Source organism: Lontra canadensis, unplaced genomic scaffold (assembly GCF_010015895.1).
Source record: "Lontra canadensis isolate GAN:19392208 unplaced genomic scaffold, GSC_riverotter_1.0 scaffold49, whole genome shotgun sequence".
In the NCBI taxonomy this organism is placed as follows: Eukaryota; Metazoa; Chordata; class Mammalia; order Carnivora; family Mustelidae; genus Lontra; species Lontra canadensis.
In genome coordinates this window covers 5,725,090-5,750,413 of record NW_022631043.1, presented here as the reverse complement: position 1 = coordinate 5,750,413, position 25,324 = coordinate 5,725,090, and the positions used below count along the sequence as shown (strand labels likewise).

The window sequence follows — 25,324 nt, the reverse complement described above, 5'->3', positions numbered from 1 at the left end:
CTCTTTACCACCCACTCTCATGTTGCCTGGGAGGCTTCCAACATCAAACCCTTTAAGAGAGAGTGTAGTTTTGTGGAAAAGAACTTATTTTGGTCTTGTTTGGCCTGGATTTGAATCCCGAACTTCAGTTTTTAAAATCTGTAAAATGGTAATAATTGTACTGACTTAGTGGACATCTGGTGAGGACCAGGAGCAATGTACAAAGCACTAAAGTAGCTCTTGTTGTGACATCTTGGTTTCCAGTACAGTCTTTAAAATACAACCATTGCAGGGTAAGTCTCAGGCTTATAAATGAACCTAAACAAATGCATTCATAAGCCCATAAGATGGCATATCTTAGTGAGATTGGGGTCCCTGATTTCTAATGGTGGGAGGGTAAGGAAAACCAAGAAGAGGCTAGAGAGACAGCCAGTGGGTGAGGGAGTAGGGGGGCTTCAGAGACATTTCTCAGCCCTGCCACTTCCTCATATATCCTTAACACAAAAATTTTTTTTCATGCTAAACCCGGGTGTGCCTCTGTCCCTTCTATCCTGAAAGAGCCTAAAAGCAGCATGACATAGTGTCAAAAGACTTGGATTTTTGTGTCAGAGATCTGAGTTCAAATCCTAATCTGCCATTTCTTAGTTCTGTGAGTTTATTAAAATCATTCAACTCCTCTGAGACTTCCTTTCTCTTCTAAAAATTTGAAAGGGGATGGATTTTTGAGAGCATTCAATGGAAAATGTTATAATGTCTGATTTGCTGTAGGTACTCAGTATTGTTCCCTTCCTCTTTACCTATAATGGGAAGCTCCAATGGTTCAAATGTTCTCCTTTTTGCATCATGTGACGTGTGCCATTAAGCATATAGTTCAGCTGAACCTATTAAGAACATATGCAAATCTTCTTATCCATGAATATCTCTTTAAGTTTGTGAAAACTGTGGTCACATTTTGTTAGCCCCCTATTTCTTCTGCTATCCTCTCCCCACCCCATGACCCGGTCTTCACTTTTCACAGGGAAATCTCAGTGAATTTAAACTAATCCCCATGTGCCTAAGTGTGGTAGATCGTAACACTGGCCACAAAAATGTCCCTTCACTGTATCTTCATATTTATATCACTTTTTAAAGCTCCTCCTACCAAGAAGTGAAGGTCCTTCTCTGCCCCTTGAATCTGGAGTGGCCAAATGATATGTTTGGCCAATGGGATAATAGCACCAAGATACCTGAAAAGCATCTGCTGATTGACACTCATTCTCTTGGGATCCCTGTTACCAACATCTGGACACTCCTGGACTATGGTCTATGACAGGCCGTGTGCAACTAAGATGAGCCATTGTAGCCAAACCCCTGCATATGAGATAGTTTAGCCAAGGCCAGAGAAATGATCCAGGTACCCTGACCTAATTATCTGACCCACAGAGTAATGAGCAAAATAAGTGGCTCTTGATTTAACCCACTATGTTTTGAAGGGCTTGATTTGCAGAAAATCTTATATACCAGGCTTTCAGAACATTTGTTCTCCTCTGCCTCCTTGGATATGCCCATTCTGCCCCCAATTGTTTTTTTGGCAATTCTGAAACATCCATTTTCTTGGAACTTTCTAAATTACTGGGTGCTTGGCACAAGTGGCTCATTCTGTCTGTTCCTGACTTCTTCCTACTAAATTCAAACCATATGGTATAGAAATACAGATCAATGTCCAAAAAGTCTTTAGAACCTCTTTGGAAGCTTAAAAAAATCCCACCCAAAACTTTTGCAAGGAAATCGTGCTTGGCCAAAAAGAAGGAAACTTGAACAGCTTGAGTTCTGCTCAGTTCTTCCTGCAAATGATAAATAATTCTATACTTAGAAGAATTTATTCTCTAGGTTTGAATTAATAAGGTGGCCTCTGCATGACATTCAATGGGTCTGCATAGAATTTTGGAGCTGGAAGAAGCCTCAGATTTTCTTTGGTTCTACTCTATCTTTTTATATATAGAAAAACTGGGATTGGAAGTGCCTCTGTAGTAGAAGGACCACAGATTCCCTGAGTCAGAGATCAGTGCTTACAGTGGTCATATTTGAGTTTTTATGGATGTAACTTCCTGCTTTCTGGAGTATTAGATGCAAATGTGTATGTAAGGGTCTGGGAATGAAGGCATGGAGGGAGGGATGTGGTATTGTTGAATCCTATTGGTCTTCCATGAAGCCACTGGACCCAATCATGAGTGTTTTAAGATCAGGGGTGTGGTTCATTTTTCACTTCATCTTTGGGTCTTCCAAAGTGCTTGGATCAATAGGTCCTTTCATTTATTCTGCTGTAGACCCTTTATAAGTCAGGTGCAGACTCATTCAGATGTAATTATGCTGTAAATGAGGTGATGAATAAGACTTGACTCTTGACATGGAGGAGCTCATAGTCTATGAGGGAAGACAGATGCATAAACAAATGATTAAAAGGGACCCTTTAGAGAGGAGTTACATCTGAAACCTTGAGAGCAAAAATTCAGTGGAACTGATGGACATTGGAGAGCTGTTGGACTCCTCCTTGCTTTCCTATATGTAGCTACTCCCATCATGTCCCTGAGACACCAGTGAGGTCTAGGAGTTTTGATCTGACAGAAGCCACCATAGGTTGGGAAAGCAAGAAAAGAATGGGTGAACCCAAAGGCAATCATAATTCCATAAATGTTCTTAAGTCCTTATTCCCATAGTGGGTTATAATATCATCCTTGCATTTATTTCAAGAAGCCTTGGTTTTTGAGACAAACAAGTCTGAATTTGAACCTAGATTTTGGCACCCACTTTCCATCTGAGTTTTTTGAGCCTTGATTTCTTCTTTACTAAAGTGAATGTTGATGGTTGGTTCATAGCAGTTCTTTAAAAATGTGGTTAATGAAACACCATCTATCAGTTTTAAGATCCAAATTCCTTAAAAATACCTGAGAATTGACTTTCTCTGCTTGACTTATTTCACTCAGCATAATCTCTTCCAGTCCTGTCCATGTTGCTGCAAAAGTTGGGTATTCATCCTTTCTGATGGAGGCATAATACTCCATAGTGTGGAAGGGGCAGGAGGTGGGAGGTTGGGGGATCCAGGTTGTGGGTATTGTAGAGGGCACGGATTGCATGGAGCACTGAGTGTGCAAAAATAATGAATACTGTTACACTGAAAAAATAAAAAATTAAAAAAAAATACCTGAGAATTAATTAACAAAGAATAAAGATCCTAAGAATGCATTAAAGTTTAAAAACTATCATGGTAATGGTTTTATTGGCTGAAGGAGAAAGGATAAAGATGGGTTAATAAAGAATGTTTCCTAAGGAAAAAATACGGGATGGGTGAGGGAAAACTCATGGAAGAACTACCAATTTTATGATGACACACTGTGATGGGATTGGGGTTCATCTCCAAGTCATGAACATGAGAAGGACATGGAGATATTTATGCTTCAGAAGGAGCACAAGGATGGAAGGATGTGTGACAGTACATTGATGCACATCAAATATTCATGAGCTGTTCTACAATTCCTAGCCTTCTGTGAATTAGGTTGGGGCCATATAATGGGGTTTTGGCTAAAAGGATGTGGGCAGAGTGTAAGCCACTTTTAAGAGTTACAGTTCTAAAATCCTTTCTTCCTCTTCTATAAAGAACTTGGAGGCTGTGTTTCAAAGGACACAGAAGATGGGGAAAGCCAGCCAACTCACATCAGATGATGATATAAGTGAGAACACTCATTTACTATGTCAGGTTATAGATATTCCAGCATTCATCACAGCAGGGCCTCTCCTATCTAACCCAAGGGACCAGATTAGAGACAGAGGGACCAGTTAAGAAGCTGTTGTAACAGCAAGGTCTAGTGATGACAAGGGCCTGGACTGGGATAGCGCCTTGTAAATGAAGCAGCAGCAAATCCCCAAAACACTGTGGAAATGGCACAGCTAGGTTCCAAATCTCCCAGGAAACAGCCTGGATTAATATACAGCTCCCAGCTTGTACCCCTGCTTCCACCTGTCCTCTCTGACAGTCTATTTTTAACTCAACAATAAGAAATATCTGCTAAAATGTTAGTCTGATTATGCCATTCTCCTGCACAAAAGGCATCAGCTGTTTTCCAACCCTCACAGGGTAAAAACCGAGAAAGGCCTATGAGGCCAACATGATCTGCCCTCTTGTTACTTTTCTGACCCAGTCTCTACTTTGTCCCTTTTTCCATTAACTGCACTTTGCCCACAGTGATATCCTGATGTTTTTTTCAACCCACACACATGCTCAGACCTCAGGACCTATGCCCATCCTGTTTCTTCTACCTGAAATGCTCTTTTTCAGATTTTTTTCAGGATTAGCTCCTTCACTTTAAGTCATTACTCAAATGTCTTTTTGTTGAGGCCTGTAATTTAAGATTACATTCCACTCCCCTCCCACACTCCTACCTTCCCTTCATTGCCTAATTTCTCTCCATAACATGTAACACTACCCAAAATATTATATTTCTACCTATTATTTATTTTGTTTATTTATTTGACAGAAAGAGATCACAAGTAGGCAGAGAGGCAGGCAGAGAGAGAGGAGGAAGCAGGCTCCCTGCTAAGCAGAGAGCCCAATGCTGGGCTCGATCCCAGGACTCTGGGATTATGACCTGAGCGAAGGCAGAGGCTTAACCCACTGAGCCACCCAGGCGCCCCGCTACCTATTATTTATTTAATGTTTGTTTCCATCCACTAGAATGTAAGCTCCAGCAGGGCAGAATTTCTTCATATTTACTTATTTATTTTTGCACACTGCTATATTGATAATGTCTACAGTAGTGCCTGGTACCCAGTAGGCACTCGACACTTACTGAATGAGTGTTGACTAAATGAGTGAACTAAACCTGAAGAATATTGTTAGCATTTAGGCATTGGTAGAAGAAAAATGCCTCATAAACATAGAATATGTAATGGGTAGGAAAGGCATAGAGGGCACTAGGAGAGCTCGGTTTGCCTGCAAGGATATTGACAGTTTCTGTCACTCAGCTTAACTTCGTCTCTTGGCAGTTTTTGATCAAGTGGTTAAGACAGCAAGTCTGTTACTCTCTTACATCTCTTTTGTCCCTACCTTATCCTGGCAGCTCCAGAAGGGTCGTTGCTAATGGGTGGCAGTGGGGGGCAGGCTATATAAGAGAATGTATGGAAGCTCATGCCTCCAATGGCTCATACCCTACAGCAGGTGATTCATTAATTTCTATTCCCTTCCTTCACACGTCCTTCATCATTTCTTCCTCTTCATCGACCTTTTGTCAGGTATGTTTTCTAGCCACCTCGGTAGTGAATGGTTTGAAGACTATACTTGTTCCCAGGTTAAGAATGGAGCCTGAGAAGGAGGGAATATGGCAAGGAAGGATGAAGGGGAGAAGAAAGGGTGGGAGAAGTTCTGGGGGCATGGCTCATGATTAACAGCTATCTGAGAGTCATCTCACTGGATTTCACTGAATTTAGGCCATACAGTCATGGTTAAAAAGATTTAATTCCCAACTTTAGGAAGATGACAATATATCCCCCAATCACTGTGACACTAACCCTGCGTAGACTGTCGAGAAACCCCATGCGGTGTTCATTGAATTATCCCAGTGCTGATAAATTCTGCCACTCCATCCCAGATTCAATTTGGAGGTTGCAGATGCAGAAAAGATGATGAATGTGGGGACGAATCTAATTTCATTAACTGAAGCCTTCATATTCTGCACTTCCAATAAATATCGACATAGGGTGTGATGAAAATGTGTGTAGCTGGTAGCCTTTTCCCAGCTTTGTCTTGCCAGCACTGTATAGAGAAGCCAGGGAAAGAAGCAGGGTTGGATCTAGCTCGGGAGCCTTTGGGTTCAAGTCTTAGCTCCATCAGTTACTAGCTGGGTGACTTTGGAAGACAGAGCTTTAATTTTTTTCATCTAGTCAATGGGAGATGTATTAGTTCTTCCAAAGATCCAGGGACAGAAAGTGTGAAAATTGCCTGAGGACTTGGCCTCATTGGATCTTTTCACTCTGCCTTTGATGGTGACTATGTCATCTTATGTTGGCTCTTTTCTTGGTCTTAGGATGGATGTCCTTACATCTGTGGGCTTCCATTCTTCCTTATGTGACCCCAGAATGAAAGCAGGATGCTCATTTCCCAGAATTCCAATGAAAAGTCATATAGTCAAATGCCTAACCTGTCTCTGGGGCATGGGTTGGGGTGGGGGGATTGTTCCGATTGGCTTAGCCTTGCTTACTTCTTCTATACCTGGAGCGGGAATCAGCTTTCTTGGAGCTGTCATAAAGAGGGAGGGGAAAATGGATGCCAGGGAGGCCACCAAAACATCTCTACTGAAGGCATTAAATTGTTTCCTCATCTCTAAGTACCTGGTTGGGGTACAGGGAGAGGACTCATTGCCCTTCTCTACTCCCTCATCCTTTCCCTTCCCTCCCATCTGCCTGCTACAACGAACTGCCAAACAGTGATGTTCAGACAATGAGCATTATGGAGTGTAGAGAGGCTGCCTGTGTGGACCACCTCAGTATGCTCTCTGCCCTTTATCATAGAGTGGAGCTTGGCCCGGAGGGAACCTCAAGAGCGGGAGGGTAGAGATTGGGCACTTATTGCTCTGGGGCTCTCTCTGTCCCTCAGTTCCCATTGGAAAGCCCTCTCCATGTAACTACTCTCTTTGGATTCCAGTAACTTCTGCTCCCTTTGCCTCTCTGGACCTGGGGGTGGTAACTGCTCCCTGCTTTCGTTAACCCTTAGGTTCTGCACTATCCCTTACTGGTTTTCTTCCCACATGTAGTTTTATTATTAAACAGCTTGTACATGCCTTGGCTTCACCATCAGAGTCCTGACTGACACATACCTTCATCATTTTATGTGGATGACCCGCGGTAGGTGGGACACATGACATCTGTGGCCTCATTCTCCCTCTGTCTCAGGTCTTGCTTTCCTGTCTCTTGATCTATTCTCTTTGCCTTGTGGTCTCACCAACACTGCAGTCCTAGTAACCCAGGATTTTAAGTTATGAGCTTCATGGGCACCGCTTTAGAGAATGTGCACCTCACCTTGTTGTGGTTGCTGGACCCCTAGCAATTATTCATGGCTGAATTCTAATGACCATGGAGCCTCTGTGGTGGGCGTTGGTTGTCCACAGTGACCACGTAGGCCCAGGAAATGCACATTTGGGTATTTCCAATGCGGAGAACTGGCTCAAGCCTATGCTTAAAGGGAAGGTAAGACAGCCCACATCGAGGATGAAGCCTCCAGTTTCAAGTCTCTAGGGGCCTTTGCTTAACTGTTTTAACTGCAAAATGCACACTTAGAAGAGCAAGACCTCCTGGGTGGGGGCGTGGGGCGGTGTGGTGGGAGGGTGATGCCAGGGAAGCTGTCAGACTCATTCAACAGCCATCCCACGGAGGAGCCCTGCGGGCCAAGCCTGAACTCTCAGAGAGGTGGCACTTCTCCCTTTGGTGATCAGTCCCTTGTCACCAGAGCTCATTATCTGCTCAGTGTGAGTCACTGTGCCCCACTCAGCGGCCCCCACACCCTTTAGCTGAGTAGGCTCTGAGAGCCTTCCTAGTGGGAGGACATGGAGCAGGGAGGCCCCAGGCTTAGGCCTCCTGGGACTTAGGAAGAACACTGGCTTTCTCTTTTTTCCCATTTGGAGACACCTGGGGAAGGAGGGAAGGGAGAGGGAGAAGGAGAGCAGGAAGGGGAGATCTGAGCTTCAGAGTGGCAGAAAGGGTCTGGGAGAGCAGGTACCTGGGTCACAGAGACCACAGATCTGTGTGGACTCTCTTTGTACTGATCACTACAGCCAGAGCCTTGTCTCTTACCCTTTGTCCTGGTCAGGTCTTACTTGGCTGTCCCCAACATGCATTCCCTCCTCTCCAGCCTGTCATCCCTCTTTCCTCACCAAGCTGCTCTGGATCTTTCTCCAACCCCACCTTCCTGTCCATTTTAACCATTGCTGCGGGGCAGAGGCCCATGTCTTCTCCTGCCTAATCCCACTGCTTGCTAGCTGTCCCCATTAGGCCAGTGAAAGCACATGTCTAACAGCAGATTCTCCCAAGTGCTGGCCATTCTACTGGTGCCCACCTGCCTAATGGAAGTATCCATCCTTCTGTCTGTGCCCTGAGACTGGGAATTCCTGGGACAGGCCTATTCCATCCAACTCTGCATCTCAGAAGCTGACATATAGTTAAACCAGAGGCTCATAACAGGGGCAGTTGTGCCTCCCAGGGACACTGTGTAATGTTGGGAAACATCTTCTGGGTTAGAACGGCGGAGGGATGGTACTGGCATCTAGTGGGGAGGCCAGAGATGTGCCTGATGCTGCAGCCCACAGGGCAGTGCCCCCACTCCATCCGCAACAAAGGATTATGGCCCCAATGTCAACAGTGCCAAGGTTGAGAAGCCCAGCCTAATCCCATGGTGGTTACTCAAGCGATGTTTGCTGAATGAATACATTATGGAAAATGTGGTGAAATATGGGTTGCTTACCATCTGCCACATACTGAACTGAACGCTTTCTCTGTCTGTCTTAAATCTTCCCTTCACCCCATAAGGTTTTAATCACCATGAGCATGTGGGTGTATCTTCCCTACACCCTAGTCCCCCTTGGTCTGGCACTGTGCCTGGCACGTACAGGGGTTTCATATGTGCTTGAAGAAGCTGAAGCTCGGGGAGGTCATCTGACGGAGAGTGGCCTGCTGGAGCTCTGACCCTGCCATGGTCTTTCTGCAACATCACACCATGCAATAACTGCCTGCAATTTCCAATGTCTTTTAAACCCGCAGGTTCACTGACCTTCAGAAATGCAGGTAGAACAAGTTTTATTCAACCTGTTTAGTAGTGGGGAAGTTGAAATACGGGGGTCTCAGGGACTTGGTTTAAGTACTGCAGGGAGGTCTGGGTGGGTCTTCCCTAACCTCAGTCTTTTCAGAGGAGATAACAGGTGGGCGGGTAGGGAGGGGAGGGGGATTGGCACTTTCTCTTCCGCCAAGACCCCTTGATGAGAATCTAAAGTAAGCCTGTCTGGGTCAGTGGCTACTGTGTTGGGGGGCTTTGTCAGCTAACTGGGGTATTATCACATTTCCAACCTCAACGAAGTGAATTAGAAAGACTCCTGAACTTGAGGCAAAGATCTGTGGACAGAAGATCAGGCTCGGTCACTATTTAAGTGATCTTGGCCAAATTCCTTAAACTTGCCTCATCTAATTTTCCTCCTTGGCTAAGTGGAGATAATGCTGCTGGCAGGCATAGAGGAGATGAAGCTTGGAAACGTTTCTCGAGGTAAGAGCCCTATCCAGTGCATAGACTGGGTGTGATGGGTGACCTTTACATTAAAACCTGTTTTTTGGCTACATTCAGTGAAATAAGCCAGACACAAAAGGACAAACACTGTAGGATTCCACTTCTGTGTGTTTCTGGTCAAAGCAGAACGGCAGTCTAGGACTGGGGGCAAGGGAGAGGATCAGTGTTTAATGGGAACAGACTTTCTGTTTGGGATGATGAAAATCCTGGACAAGGGTGGTGGCAATGGTTGTACAATGTTGTGAATATACTTAACGCCACTGAATTGTATACTTAAAAATGGTGAAATTGGTGAATTTTATGTAATTTTATTACCACAATAAAAAAAAACAAATTAAACATGGATTCCTGGTTTTTCAAAAGGATTTGTGTGTTTGGCCTCATCAAATCCAGTTCTTAATCCAACTTTTCTTTTACAGAGGAGGATGTCAAGGTAGAGAGAAACCAGATGACTGGCTCAGGGACGCATGCATGCGAGGATGGACCATGAGGAAAATGGGATCCAGGATGTGTCAATTCCATCTTGCTGCTTTTTGGTCATTGTCCCAGGTAAAGCCTTAGCTTTGGGTGGGTGGCTGGTGGTCAGAGAAGATGCCCTTTTCACTAAATAGGAATCAGGGCAAAGGTAAAGAATATTCCCAAAGTTTGGAAACCAAGCGGAATCAAGTCCTTGGGACATCAATGCACTTGCTGCTGGAAGCAAAGTGTACCTGTTGCTGATCAGATGAGTGATGGCAAGACAGGGAACAGCAGTCCCAGAACCACTAGTGTGTCTACCCCAGTGTCAGAGGTGATCAAGTGCTTCTTGAGCGAATGCATAGATAAGCAAGCACATTGCATGGAAGAATCTGGCGTCACACCAACTGCTGATTCCCAGATTTGCCACCTCTTATTGCCAGAGACCTGAGTTCAGGTCACTTTCTCTTCCTAAGCCTCAGTTCCCTCATCTGGAAATCAGGGATAATAGTGTGCATGACTCACAGGCTTGTCTCGAGAAGTAAGTATAAGATGTGGTAAGTGTTCAACAAGATAATGGCTATCATAGTATTACTGGCAGTAATAATGGATGAAACAAGGATTTTATATTCGAGCAAGAGTCTTCTATGTTAGATCTGTGTCAAAGCCTCAGGTCTCCAAGGTGCTTCCAGGAGAGGGGGGCTATGTGACATTCAGAGATGGGGCCGGTGGGGGACCATCCAGGATCTCATTTGACCATAACCGTTTGTGGTGGTGCAGAGAGAGAGCCTTCGTGTGATTTCGGGGCATCCCCGATACATAACTCTGTCCAGCGTCAGGGTCCTTAGGTGTCAAGCAGGCATGGTCTTCTTCAGACTGTTGCAGTTTCCATGGGAGAGACAATCTGCCCAAGAGTTTTGTGAACAGCAAGGTGGTGTGCAGCATGAATTAGAGTCACATCAGGCACTGAGTTAGGGGCCAGGCTATAAGCCAGGGCCTGTGTGCCTCTGGGTTTCCCTGCTTGGGATGGGGAATGGGTGTGTGCTCCCCCAGGAGCTGGGGGCCTGGGTGAGATCATCCCCTGTGAGCTGCTGGGCCCTGAATAGCAAGGTCTCCAAACTTCTCAGAAGAAAGGCTCTGTCTGCTTGCAAGACAAGTCTATAATTATAATTTTTGATTTAGAAAATAGCATGACTCAAGCTTGATGCGGTGGGCAATGTGGGTAGTCATGTCTTGGTTTCTTTCCCAGAAAACCCTCAGCTAGGTACAACACACCTTTGATGGATGTACAGTAGAGTTTTTTCTTTCCGTGATTTTGAAGACCTCATTAATGCATTCAGAATATTAATTAGTTCTATTTTCAGCCATGACAAGCTGAAACTTTTCTGGATCTTTCCCACTCCTAGTGACTTTCTTTACTGGCCATTCTCAGCTTTGGTCATATTAATGCAGCAAGGCAATAACACTGGGGGAGGGGAGAAGACTAACAGGGAGAGAGGGCCCAGGGGGCATGCTATTTCTTAAACTCACAAAACAGCCTGGAAGACTGCTCTTATGATCAAGGGTTACAGTCAGCCAAAATTCAGGTTGCTGAAGTAAGCAGCCGGATGTCAGAGGGACTGAGGGCCTGAGGGGCGGGGCGTGTCAGGTACTCGCTTGTGCCCTTGCCATTGCACCGCAACGCAGCGGGGACGGGGAGGGGCTGGAGAGGACGCAGAAAGTGGCATGATCTAAATGAATGGCTGGCAACTGAGACAAAGTAGAAAAGCACCCCAGACAGTCTGGGTTCAGCTGCTTAAAATAGGCAAAGAAATTCTTTGGCTAATGTATAATCACCGCAGGGATTAATGCAGCGTTGCTCCTTGGGGTTAATTTATACTCCATGAGCTCCTATTAGATGAGATTTCTAAAATGCATAAGAGCACAGGGCTCGTTAGGGACTTTCATAAAAGCCTGGTTCGGGGAGAAGAGAGGGAGCCGGTCCCATGATGCCGTCCCAGAATAACCTGGGCAGGGGCAGGTGCGGAAGTCTGCTGCTGACCTGCCTGCCTGGGGGCCTTCTCTCCTTGTCCCCGCTCAGCACTGCAAGGAAGCAGCATGGTGGAGAGCAAAGACGGGGTGGGGGGGGCTGTCTTCGAATCCCAGCTGAGTGGAGGCAGAAGGATCTTGGAGAACTTCTTATCCTATCCTCCTCTGCCGCCTGTGGCTGGACAGATGGGGGAGACTGAGGTCTGAAGGGGTGAAAGCTCATGGTCCAGTGCTTTTTTCTTCTTTCCCTCTTCTGGATACAACCCAGCCCTCTGGGCTTGTCCAATATTCCCGGCAATGTCCTTTTACTACTGTTTTGCTTAATCATCACTGATCCTAAGTTCTCACTCTCGAAGGAAGATGTCACTCAGTATCGTCCATTCACTCAGAAGGAACGTACTGCCCACCTTCTTGCCTGGTGTTGCGTTCAGCTCTGGAACATGCAGCTGCAGATCTCACTGCGTTTCCCTTCAGAGGACTGTCGGGAGCAAGGCAGCATTATAAACAAGGACTCCTAAGCCTCCTGTGAGCTCCTGCTCTTCAGTACGTCGCTGCTGAATAATGAAGGGATCTCCTGATTGGTTTGTCTCTTTCTGTCCCTGTCTGTCAGTTCAGGAAACATGCACCCACAGATTAATCTTCCAGAAAACAGCTCTGGTCATGCAGAGCCCTCCGTGGCTCTCATCGCCTTGACAAATCCCACACGCCTAAACCCCATTTGGATTACTTGTCCCTCACATCCAGACAATGTAGAGCTCGAGGTTGGTTCTAGAGCCCACTGTCTGCTATTACCTTCAACAGGAGCAGTGGATTCCTGTTCTCCCCAGCCCAGACTTCCTTCCTGATGTCTGCTTTGGGGAGCCACACCCCAAAGGCTCTCCTGTCACATCACTGCCTCCAGGAAAACTTCTCTGAACGCTTTCCAGAGAGAAGGTCCTTCACATCTCTAAACCCTTCTCAGAGATCTTCCCAACAGTTGGTTTTGTAATTCCTGCAAATTTTAGCTCATGCTCAGCCTCGGATACCACAGTTTACTCATCTGTTAGATGGGACATTAGTGATACCCAGCTCACCCCTTGTGAAGACTGAGTGTGGAGTTCCATACGCTAGCAGGTCCACTTGGCCCAGAGATGATTGTTTCTATCGCTGTCATGGCACTGTTCGATAGAGCGTCATTTCCATTTCTTGTTAGACTCCATAGCACCGGAGCTATTCCTTCCATGTAAGTGAGACCTGCTACCTGATTGATCAGGGAACTGTATTACTCATTCATTGAACAGAGAGGGTACTGATTGTTTCTAAGGTACCAGTTTTTGAGAACACAGTGGTGGAGTCACAGGCCTGCCCTCCCGAAGCCCGTGGTCTGCTGGGGAGGCACAGACACAGATCAGGCTGCAGTAGCACAGGGGTCAGAGAAGGGACAGGAGCCGACAGGGTCCCACGAGTTCAAGTGAAGGGATTCACTGTGTTCTGGCTCATCTCACGGACACTTCAGTGGTATTTCTCTTCCCTAAATAGTGCTTTTCTCCCCTAAATTTTGGCCAAGACTCTAAAGTTGAGAACAAAGGGATTCTAAACAATGAAGTTGGAAAGCGGGGGAAGAACTGCTAAGGGTTGGCCCTCAAGTCTGACCAAAGGCCTTGGCCCTTCACTCCCCTGGAGGCTATGAATGAACCTGACAGCGGGTGAACAGGGAGAGGGTTGAAGGTGGCATTCTCTGCAGAGGAGAGTGCCAGGACACTGTGCGCCTGGTGCCCTCCCCACGGGTAGGCAGTGTGGGTACAGGAGGGAGGGTGGGCTTTTCTGAGTATCTGAGTGCTTGGCCTGGGATATTCGGGGGAACTAGGGGTGGTAATGGGGTGTAGGGCGAGTGATGCATGGAGCCTGAAGAGCAGGGAAGCCAGCCATGAGCTGTCTGGCCACGGGCCTAGAGTGTGTGGGATGGTCAGCTGTAAGCCACGGGCGAAGGGAACATTATAAGCCACACGCCAGAGATGGCATCACCCAAGCTAGGGGACTGTAGTTAGAGGCCCCTAGTAGATGTACTTCCATGGGGATCCCAAAAAAGTTGCATAAGGAAAGGGGTAAGCATTGCATCTGCCACACTCATGGGACCTCTAGTGTTGGATGACAACTTCAGGCATTGGATAGTTCCTGCCCTTCACCTCTTGCCACAGGAGTACCCTGGCTCCTCCCATGCCACCCTGGAGGACCCAGAGGCAGCCTGGAAGGAGCAGAGAAGGTGAGATAACAAAATTTCCTTTTCTGCAGTGGGCCTCTCAGCCTGGGACAGGAGGACACTGGCAAGAATATATATACATATATGTGTGTGTGTGTGTGTGTGTAGAGAGAGAGAGAGAGATTGATTGATTTAACTTATTTATTCAGCAGAGAGACACACAGACAGAGGGAACACAAGCAGGGGGAGTAGGAAAAGGAGAAGCAGCCTTCCTGCCGAGAAGGGTGCCTGATGAGGAGCTCGAACCCAAGATCCTGGGATCATGACCTGAGCCAAAGACAGACATTTAACATCTGAGTCACGCAGTGGTCCCAAGAAGAGGTTTTAAATAAGGTGAGGCTTTAGGCTTTGGTGTTAGGCTAAACTGCTGAGTTTTAAAACTGCAAAGTGGAAGTACTTGGTAGCACCTAAGAGTTGTCTGGAAAGTCAGAGTTCTTCCTTCTCCAGATCTGGGGAAGTGAGATTCAGACCAGCAGTGTTGAGGCATGGATGGGGAAGAATAAAGCTGCCCTCTGTGCCAGGGTCGAGGATCCCCACAGAATGACTGAGTGACTTGCTCAAGTGGACACAGGAAGGAGGTGTGAAACAGGGTCATGAAGCCAGGAATGAATTCTAAATTCTTCTGTCCATGGTAAAGAGTCAGGACCACACAACTCCCAGGGGGAAAGCCACTTTCTTCTTCCAGGCTCAGCATAGAACCTGGTGTGTTGACCTCAGCGTTGGAGCAGAGAGAGATTGCAAGGGCTCTAAATGGCAAAACACAGTAAGCGCAAAGGTTGGAATGTGCTTTGAAGAGAGAGTCCTATGGCTCTTTGTCCCTGAGGTCTGCAGGATCCCTGCCCATAGGAGGACTCCTTGGGGTCTCCTGCCCCCGCAGAGGTCTTTCCTCTTCAAGGCAAGGATCTGGGTGGAGGTGGCTGCTTCTGGGGAAGGATTTCAAGGGATTTTCCAGCACTTCACTCAAGTGCTTTCTGGCACAGCAGGACCTGTTGACTTGATACTGTTAAGAGCTCAGTGCTTGAGAGCCCAAGTGTCAGAGTCTGGGAGAGTAGAGATAGAAGGCAGAATGGCCATGAAAGATGTAGCTGACTGTTCTAATCATCTCGGCAGTGCGGAGTCAAGGGCCGCACATAGAGGTGGCTGAAAACCAAGGCTTCAGACAGGGTGGGCAGGAGGGTGGATGAGGGGAGTGGCTCCCAGCCTGGGGGACCAAAGCCACTGCTGGGATGTCTGAGCCAAGCTGCAGGGAGGGGCTCCCTGGGGGAAGAGAGGTAAGTGCAGGCCTTGAGGATGAAGTGGGGAGGCTGGGAACTGAGAAGAAAGGACGGTATAGAGCAACATGGAGGGGAACCCAGGACTCTGGAAACCCAGAGGAACACAAACAGGTCTCAGGCCAGGCAGCATGTTAAAATCACGGGGGGGGGGGGGGAACTTTAAAAAAAATAGCAATGTCCAAATCCTATCCTAGATCAATTAATTCAGTGTTTCGGTGGTGGGACCCGAGTATCAGTGTTTTTATTTTTAAAGCTCCCCAGGAGATTTTGCTTTGCAGCAAGGATTGAGAACCAGATTGGACGAGTGAATCTGGGAAAGCTTCTCAAGAGGACAGAGTGTGCCTTGGGCAGAAGTGGGAGCTAGGTGAGGCTTTCCTGGAGGAAAGATGAGGCAGAGTCCAGAGGACATGGCTGGACATGTAGAGGGAGGACAGGCCATTCTGTGTGAAAGAAGTCTGTGGTGGGGGCCCGTGGTGGGGGCCCATGGTGGGGACTGTGGGTTGCTGGGGCTACACCAGCCCAAGGTGAAAGCTTCTGGGAAGTCATGGGGACATGTCACAGCATTTGAAGCTAGGGATGAAATCCTCAGTGTGTCCGTGGGGGAAAGAAAATGGTGGGTAAACACCCATTCTGCCTGTCCCTCAGAGGGAAGGTTCTGGAAGGAGTTCTGAACACCTCAAATCCAGCTCCTGTTTGCCACAACACTACCCTTGAAAAGCACCCTGACATTGGCTTTCCCCTGTCTTTGTCTCATTCTCCCTGAATCCATACTCCTCCTTCCCGGAATTATCTCGCAAACAAACATCCTTCACTGCAGGCTTTATTTGAGGCTATTTGGAGGACCCCAAATGGGCCTCAGGCAACATCCAAACATTGTTCTCAAGGAGCTTGTGGACCCTGATGGAGAAGTCAATGAGCACAGAGGTAAACACAGCACATAAGACACATCCAGGGATCGGCCTCGGGGAGATGAAGGAGGGGTGCCAGGACCCATCTTGGGGCATTATGGAAGGCTTCCTGGAGGAAGAGTTTTCTACAGGAAGATCTGGAAATCAGGAAGATACTGGCCTGCCAATGAGCATGTGTGGCTGTAGGGTGAGGCAGGGCGGGTAAGGTTGAACATCAGTGCACACAGAGTGGGAGATAACCCAAGACTGTCTGCACCCAGAGTGGTATTGACAGGGAATTGGGGGTCAGCAGTGCAGAGCAAGAGAGCACCATTCGGCGGGGGGGGGGGGGGGGGGGGGTTGTGTGTGCTGTGCAGAGCTCGACAGGAGCCAGCTCATGCGTGGCTTTCTTGGCCATGGGAAGGGTCGTTATACCACTGTATCCTGGACACCACAATAGATGCAGGCAAGATAACAGTCCTGTGTATGAGCTGTTTGCGACATGTGAGTTTCAGATGTCTGGTACAGGGCCTGCCCCAGAAATTGCCTCTAACACAAACATTACTTGTCATTATTTCATCTTTAGGGTCCTTCCGCCTGTTCTCTGTGCCTACCCTCCCTCTTCTTCCTTCCCAATTTTGTCTTCAACCTTCATCTCTTTTTTCTACTCTCTGGAAATAACCAGCTGCCTCCAAGTACTTAGCCAAGGAAAGAAAATCATCTTACCTAGAGAGAAACTAGTCAGAATGCAGTACACTCTGCCACCTGGCTCCTGGCTCCTTCAAAAGCAAGGAGGGGTTGGCGGAGAGAACGAAGGTCTGTCTCCTGACAGTTGGGTGACATTTTATGGGGAATAATAAGAGGATTTCTGTCAAGCAGGCATGATGGGTCCTAACGATGTTTGGGTGTTTGTAGTTGTGTGAGTATAGGTCATGGCAGAGTCCCGAGGCATGTGAAATTTCTAGCTGCTGATGGGGGATGGCAACTAGTGTTTTCAGGTGGGACCGGGAAGATGCTGAGAGTGGACTGCCCGACGCTCCCAGGTGCTCAGCGAGGGTTACTATAATAATTAGTTCATCAGTTCTTTCTCTTTCCCCCACCAGGGATATCAATTCCAGTGAGCAGTCACCCTTCTTACCCATTCGTCATGACTTTGCCGAGTCTAGAACCACAACTGCACCTCATTTGCTTGTTAGGATTTTCTCCTGGTGCTGGCTTTTAGGGCTGGTTGTACACACCTGCTTCCCCCCTGCTCCTCTGCTCAAGGCAAGAGGGACAGCCCCACCCAGGAAGGGAGGGGCACCATGTTCCTTCTTAGCTCTGAACCTCCATGATGGCTGACATACTCTCCCCGAAACTGGTCAGAGTCTCGGGGTCCCCTCCAACTAAGGTGGGTTTGCACTGGCTGTTTAGGGTTAGTAACGACACCCTGAAAGACCTCAGTGTTAACTACTTCTCCACCCACTTTCCCTTGGGGTTGGTTCCATTTTCACATTAGGAGCCAGATGCCTACACAGGTTTCAGGTGTCGCATTCTGACAAGACTCTTTTCAGAGGAAGAAGATAGGTGGTTCCCATGGCTCTCTCCCGCAAAAGAGGAAACTTCCCATCGACCCTTTCATTTCTCTGTGGCTGGAATTGGGTCCCAGGCTCATCCCTGCACCAGTTGCTGGCAAGAGGGAGGAGTTGATGGGGATGGCTCAGGTCGACTCTGCTCAGAGGTCAATCTGCAGGGAATTGTCACTAGGAACTGCTTAGGGTCCAGCTGGACCCACTGGAATCAGAATCTCTAGGATGGGACCCAACCCACGTGGTTATTGGGTAACTGGCAACTCGGGTCCTCATGGAGCAGGACCTGCTGGTGCTGGCCCCCTGGGCTGAAAGGTCCCCTGGGGAGGGAGCCAGGGGGACCGATTCTGCTGCCAGCTCTCCCGCACCAGCTGCAGTAACAACAGTGATGCTGCCCCTGGTTCCACTGCAGCCAACTCTGGCCAACTTCGTTCTCACTCAAACACTCAGGCAGTGTCTGAATTTCACTGCTTATTAAACCTTTTGAAGTTCACTTTTTGGCATCAGACTTTAATATTTCATGTTCATAGACATCGTCGCTGTTTCATTCAACACATTTTTATCAAGGCCCTGGAAGGGGTTCTGGGTTCACAACTGGGAACAAGGGAGACGGGGAGGCCGGAGAAGGGAGCTTTGCAACATTCTGAAGGTCAAGATTCATTTCTTTTATAGTTGAGAAAAGCAAGGATCTGAGAACTAAGTGACTTGCTGGTGGCCACGGGGCCGGAAGAGCAGAGCTGGGGCTGGAGTGGCGGGACCTCCTTTCCAGTGCTGTTTACTGCTCACACACTCCCTTTACTGGGCTTCCCTAAAATCCTCCAAAAGTCTCGTTCCTTCTTCCTGACACCCAGGTGCTATGCTGAGAGAGAGCTGGGAGAAAAAGGAAATGAGGGAGATGACATTTTTAGAGGCAAGACAGTTTAAAAAAGAGATTCCCCCCCCCTTCCTTTGTAGGTGAAGTAAAGCAAGTTAAAGGCTATGTGGGGAAATGATTAAGAATCAGTTAAGAATACTTGCCTGATTTTTCCCATTCTCCAGATGTCTGTGCACCAGGCGAAAAAATGATCTGTTAACAAACAACAATAACAAATAAAGGGAAAACCTTTAAGCTTCAGTCAGAGCTCTGTTGTGCTCATGCTCAGTAGCATCCAAAAAGTGCAGATCTCTCTAGAAACAAACTTGAGGCCACTGGGGGCTTGGTCAGGTAGGTCTTCCTTGTTTATGGAAGTTCTTGAACTTTTGTAGAAAGTTGGTAATTCCTTAACTCAAAATGTGAATTTTCATGCACTGCCTATCTGAGTCTGGGCTGTTGTGAACTTGAATTTTCACCTTATCTCCCATGGGGCTGTGTGCATCATGGGGTTTAGCATATTATAAATGGGCAGGAAACATTTCCTAGCATGGAGGTGGGTGGTTGCTATGGACCTCAGCCCCTCACACATTCCCAGCTCACTGGCACCTTCCTTAAACCCCTCCAAGGCTCTCTGTCCTCTGTCCCCTGCCCCACTGCCACCCCCGCCCCCAGCCCTGCTTACAGCCCCCTGGGAAAGATGTACTTCACCATGGATTCAGAACCATTCTGCTTTAAAGAATAAATGGTTGGATGTAGCTCATGGTTGTCCCTCCCGTGACAGTCTGCAGAGCTACCGTGAAAAGCATGTTCTGTGAACTCTGGGAAGCAGCTGCTGGGTCACCAGGGCATAGCCTGGGGAGGGAACACTGGGCTCCACAGTGTTCTGTGAGGTTATGGCCAGATCTCCACCTTCTCACCTAAAAGTCGGTGCTTTTCCTCCCCTGAATTACTGCCCTCCACGGGTTTCCTGCATTCCCCAAAGAAACTAGTTGCCCTCAAATATTTGCTTCAGAGCCTGCCTGTGGGAGAAGATGAAGGAAGACCCTGCACGCTGTGGCTCCTGCAGGCCAATATGCGGCGTTATCCCCGTGATGTCTTGATCTGGTTTCAAGGCCTGGTCTGAGCGAGATGCAACATGGCACAGGAGAAAGGCTACGAGGGCTCCCCTCTCTGCTCGGTTCCTACCTTGCTGGGTCATCTTGGACTTTTTGCTCAGCCTCCTAAGCCCATAGGATTCATGTCAAGGCCCCCTTCTCCAGAGGGTTTGCTTATGTTGGTGAGTTCTGGGGAGGAAGTGTCCAGTGAGCCTTTGGTGGAGTGAGGCAAATCCCTCTGCTCCTGGGTGGCAGCTCCAGGACTAAGCTTGTGGTAAGGACATGGGACAAGGTCAGCTGAGAAGAGCTTCTGAGGGTGAGCCCCAGTAGAGGCCAAGCAAAGAAATCCAGCCCCTCCTCTGCCCCCCAGCCTTCTTCCACTGTCCTAACTGGGACAGGCTTAGCCACAGGGCACACTGGGATCTCCTATGGCAGTCAGGGAGGGAAAAGAAGGAAGCCAGACGTTAGGACCAGTGGGGAAGCAGGACAGAAAATGCTTCCCTGAAGGCTGGGAAGGGAGGCTGAGCAGGGGAATGTCCAAACAGCTGTTCAGGAAGAGAGAGAAGCACCAATTAAACAAGTGAGCAAACAAGTCAATCTGTAGTTACAAATTATGATGTGATCTAGGAACACGAAAGGGGAGCTTCACGGAGGAAGTTAAGCAGGATCGAGGGCACAGAGGATGAGGGGGAGCCGTTGGGGCCCAGGCTTGGCTGCGCGTGTTCACCTGGGGTGGGAATCCCCAGTTTGTGCAATGAGCAAGCTGAGCCCAGATGCTGGGGCGGCAGAGCCCATGGGTGTTAGAGCTAGAGTTTGTCTTGGGGTTTCCTGTTCTTCTCACCCTCCCTGTGTTTCCTCTAGAAGGTGTCCTGTCGGACAGATGCAGACACGGAGGCTCCACGCCTCCAGTCTGAGAGCACCGTGAGGCTCACATGGCTTTGTCGCACATCCTACCTGCCTCATCGCCAGGCCCTGGCTTTCTTACCCACAGTCTGTTCTGCTACTATCTTCTCTCACCTCCCAGAGCTGTTTCCTCTTTGGTCCTCACAAGTTGGGAGTCAGAAAGGCATGGAGGAGGATGAAGATGGGCGGCAACATGGGGTACCTCACTTAGAATGCAGCGGGGACCCCACAGAGCACGCTCTGCTCTACCGCAGGTACCTCTCCTTGCAGCCTGCACCCCCAGCAGGTGGGGGAAGATGAGAAATATCTCAAGAGAGGGCGCGTTTTGCATAGGCATTTTACTTCTGGCCTTTCTCTCCTGGCCCAGGAACAGGGCGCTGACCACCGCTGGCGAGCCAGTGAGGTCCCACAACGACCTCCAACTCTTGTTCTGCTCCAGTGAACTTCTCTTCAGAACAATCCTCCCCAATTTCTTCCTAAAACCTCATAGAAGCTGACCTTCCCTTTGTCCCTTCGGACTTGCCCTCGGTTCACCATAGTTTGCTTGTCCTGGGTTGCAGTTCTCCGACTCCGGAGTGAACTCATTTTGTTGATATAATAACTGGCTGCTTTATTTGTAAGGTTGGCAGATGTCACAGAGTTAATAATAACTGTCCCTTCCCGAGAGCCTGCTCAGAGCCCCCTTGAGTATTTCTTCTCGCTGAATCCTCAAAGAACCTGGATGGGGAGTTATTGACAACATATGTTAGCTTTATCTCCTGTGCATGCAAATTGTAGAAGTGAAGTCAAATTAAATTAAATCCCAGATAATGGGGTGGGGTTATTATGGAGACACACGAGTGTCTCATGCAGCCCAGGAGCAAGATGAGCAAACTTCAGGGAGGGTCGCAAACCACAGCCCGCAAAGCTGAGCACACTTTCTCCCTGTTGGACCACCTCTGCTCTTCTTTGAGCATCTCACTGGGTGCCTCATGCCTGCCTTTCTCTCTCTCCTCCTCCTCTCCCTCTCCCTCCCTCTCTCTCTTTCACCTGCTCTGCACCCCACTACAACAAACATGGTAGCACCGCAGCTGTCCCAAGCGTCCCACATCACGTGTTCAGTAACTCAACAGGCCATTTTCTCTGTTCCAATTCGGAACACCCAGGGGAAGGGAGTGATTAACTGCAGCTGAGGGAAAAGGTCATGAAACAACAGTGCGACTGCTGCAACCTCCTGCAGGTGGGGGTGGCAGGAAGCGGGTGACACGCAGTCCTCCCTGGAGAGTGCGCCAGGCAGAAATGGCGATAGGTGTCCATCACACTCCCTATACAGGTGAGGGAACTGAGCCCCAGAGAGGCCAAGTTGACAATGTCCCACAGGTGGTCTGCCAGCAGGATAGCCGTTTGAACAGGTGACTGATTCCCCAGAATGCTTCCTTGTGTTGTCCCAGAGTTTCTCACCGTGTGGGACACACCCCAAAGTTGGTATTTGAGATAAGCTTTGGTGCTGCATGAATGGACATTTAAACTATAATGTATATTAGAAAAATAATCAGCACTATAAAACCATAATATAGAATTTCTTTTATAAAAAGATTGTAAATGATAAGAAAGAGCCAATTAAAATATGCATTCAGTAAATCATAGTATAGATTGCATAGTACATAGATAGGACAAAATTCGTGATGGTCATTTGCACAGGACTAAATATCAGCTGGGTTATTTTCATTCTGCCACGGAGAATTGTTTTTTTCCTGTAAGTCCAAGGACCTCATCATATTATTCTCTAATTCTACTGTCTCATCTTCTCTCCTCAATAGAAACAAAGTGTAGGGACTCAGTTATCATTTCTGCTCATGTTTCCAAAGCAAAACAATAGAAATCTATTGAGTGTTTCTGTTTACCTGTCATACATAGCGTGTCCCCCCAGGACAAACCTTATGCAGAGTTCATCCCTCACAGGAAAGGTTTGGCTTGTGTTGCCAGATGGGGTGTAAATATAACCCCATGTTTTCAAGTGAATTAAGCATGAGATCCCCCACACTTCTCAGAAAGTCCAGGATCCCTTATGAGGTCTCCAGAGTCAATCCTGGGGATCTGCACTGGTCCATGAGGCCAAGTCTGACCATGAACTGAAGGAAGAGGGAGAACTGGGAAGCTGGACCTCCAACTGCTTCTCCTGTCTCCATCAGAAGATGCTGCCAACAGAACCTTGTAACCCTTGTCATGATGGCTCCCTGGCTAGTCCAGATCTCCATGGGAGTCACTGGGGTGAACACTGCAGGGGAGCTGGAAGTGGTTGTTGGAGAAGTGGACTGTGGTGACAGATCTGAAGTGGTTTCCATGTGTAGCTCTACTGTGGTCCCAAACAAGCATCTCTCTTCTTCCCCTTTCTGGGTTCTTGTTCAGAACACTAGTCCAGTCCTTCTTGTTGTCATCCTCAGAATGAGAATCCTTGGTGTCCTTATCAGTCAGAAGACTTTGGCTGGGATTATCCCATTTCAACCCAATAAGTTTCTTTAACTTTTTCTTTTTTCTTTTCTTTTCTTTTCTTTTCTTTTTTTTTTCTTTTCCTTCTTTTCTTCCTCTTCTTTCCCCTTCCTTCCTTCTTTCTTTCAAGGATTTTATTTACTTATTTGACAGAGAGAGACACAGTGAGAGGGAACACAAGCAGGGACAGAGAGAGAGGGAGAAGCAGGCTTCCCACGGAACAGGGAGCTTGATGTGGGACTTGATCCCAGGACCCTGGGATCTTGACCCTAGCTGAATGTAGATGCTTAATGACTGAGCCACCCAGGCACTTCTTTTTATTTCTAAATGGGGTGAGAGTTTAAGGTATTTTCCTCCAAGCTCATTGTGTAAAATGGCCACTTCCACCCCAGATCACTGAGAACTTCGAAGTCTTTAAAGGGAGCTCTAGTCCAACTCAGTGAAAATCCATTCACTGAAACCCAACTCCATGGTTGATCACTTTAGTAAATTGCTAAAACTCCTGATTAACAAAACACTTGTTTTAATGATGTGTCAGTTTGAAGTGTTTTGTGGTATGTGTATGTGTGTGTGTGCGTGTGTGTGTGTGTTTGGGGAGGAATGGGGGGGGTCTCAAAACTTGTTAACTTGGGAACCTTGGTTGACTAGTCTCCATCTTCTCAGAGCACCATTTCAAGAAATGTTTTATTGAAGGGACTTAAGAGGTACAAACTTCTTGTTATAACATAAATAAATCACAGGAATGTAAAGTACAGCACAGGCAACGTGGTCAATAATATCATAATACACTTAGTGTGATGAACATTTCATAATGTATAGAACTGTTGAATCAGCATGTTGTACATCTGAAACTAATTTAATAGTATATGTCAACTATACTTTGAAAATAAAAAAAAATAATAAAAAAAGAAATGTTGCATTCATCTGAGGTTCAGAGCTAGTGGGCAGTTCAGTCTTCCTATAGCACATTCACTCCATGGCCCTTTCAACACTTTGCTTCAGCTTCTAAATAAATCTGTACCAGTTTGATAGGTTACAAATAAAAGAAACCCCTCAGCTGGATGGAGACTTAATAAACCCAAACCATGGAATGAAAACTATGTACTCTACAGTTTTCTTGTGAAATCATGATCCTATGTTTGATAGGGTATTCATATATAAAGCTGGGTGAGAATTGACCCAAATGTCAATTTTTTTATGCAAAGAAGTGTCAGTTGAGTATGACCCATTCATTTTGTAAAGGTAACATAAGTAAGCACCTTGGCCATGTGAAAAGAATATAACACAGTCATTTATTTTCTGCGTTTTACAGTACACACTTCCCATCACCATAGAATGTTGATTCCTGGGGAGGGGTGGATACACCTGCTGAGAGGGTCTGAAGCCAGCATTTCCCCCCATTGTGGCCAGCAGCTGGTGTCACTCATAGGTCACAGACCCCTTTCTTGCCAAGCCCAGAGCACCTTTAAAATCTTTTCAAGCCTTTTTTCCAGGCAGTGCAGACCAAATGCTGAGTTTTGGGAATGGGATAAAATCTCTCTGCCATCTTAACTTTGGTTCTGCTGGATTATAAACTTTCGTTGACCTGGTTCTGTTTGCTGATGTTCTTCCCCACTGTTCCACATTCCATTTTTCATGCTGCTCTAATGGTTGCTTTCTGGCTTCGAAATATGTGTACCTATTGCAGAGAATTATCCATCATTCTGCCAGCCTTTGCTCATCTGTCTGAATTTACCTATCGAGGGTTTATGGCTCTCTTTCCCCATATTCCTAGCTTGTTCCTGAAAAAGCAGACCTGTCCTACTCCCCAGACCAGTGTGGGAGCAGCCTGGTTCAGAAAACTCCCCTCCTTTGGTTTTACAAAATGTTCATTACCAGTATGTCTTAGCAATACCCAACACCAGAGGTCTCGGACACTGCTAAGCCCTCTCCTTGGCCATAGCCTACAATTTGGATTCCACTGTGCTCCAGGCTCCAGACCTTTGGTATTTCCATTTACCAAGAAGCTGAAGTAGCAGAATTACCTGCCTCGATGTCCAAAGAGTCCCTTTAGGGGTAAACAATCTTAGGAGACAGGAATTTATTTTCTGGTCCTGTAGAACTACCCACACGCCCTGGGCAATCCGTCCTTCTGGAAAGATCATGAAAGTCTTCAAAGCTACATTCAAGGTTATTTCTTTATAAAATCCCAATGCTTTATACATACCTCCAGTTTGGCCTTTCTTGCACTGTATTTTAATCATACGTGTGTGTTATCTTATCTCTATGCTCTCATA

At 47.2% G+C, this 25,324-nt stretch overlaps 1 long non-coding RNA gene across 1 annotated transcript in view; it reads left to right on the top strand.

Moving 5' to 3' along the window:
- The window catches only part of LOC116876992, an 89,211-nt gene that overhangs the window by 36,712 nt on the left and 27,175 nt on the right, over positions 1 to 25,324 (top strand). The window contains exon 3 of the long non-coding RNA XR_004384506.1: positions 9,697 to 9,826. This is a non-coding gene — a long non-coding RNA (uncharacterized LOC116876992). The remainder of the gene's footprint in view (positions 1 to 9,696; positions 9,827 to 25,324) is intronic.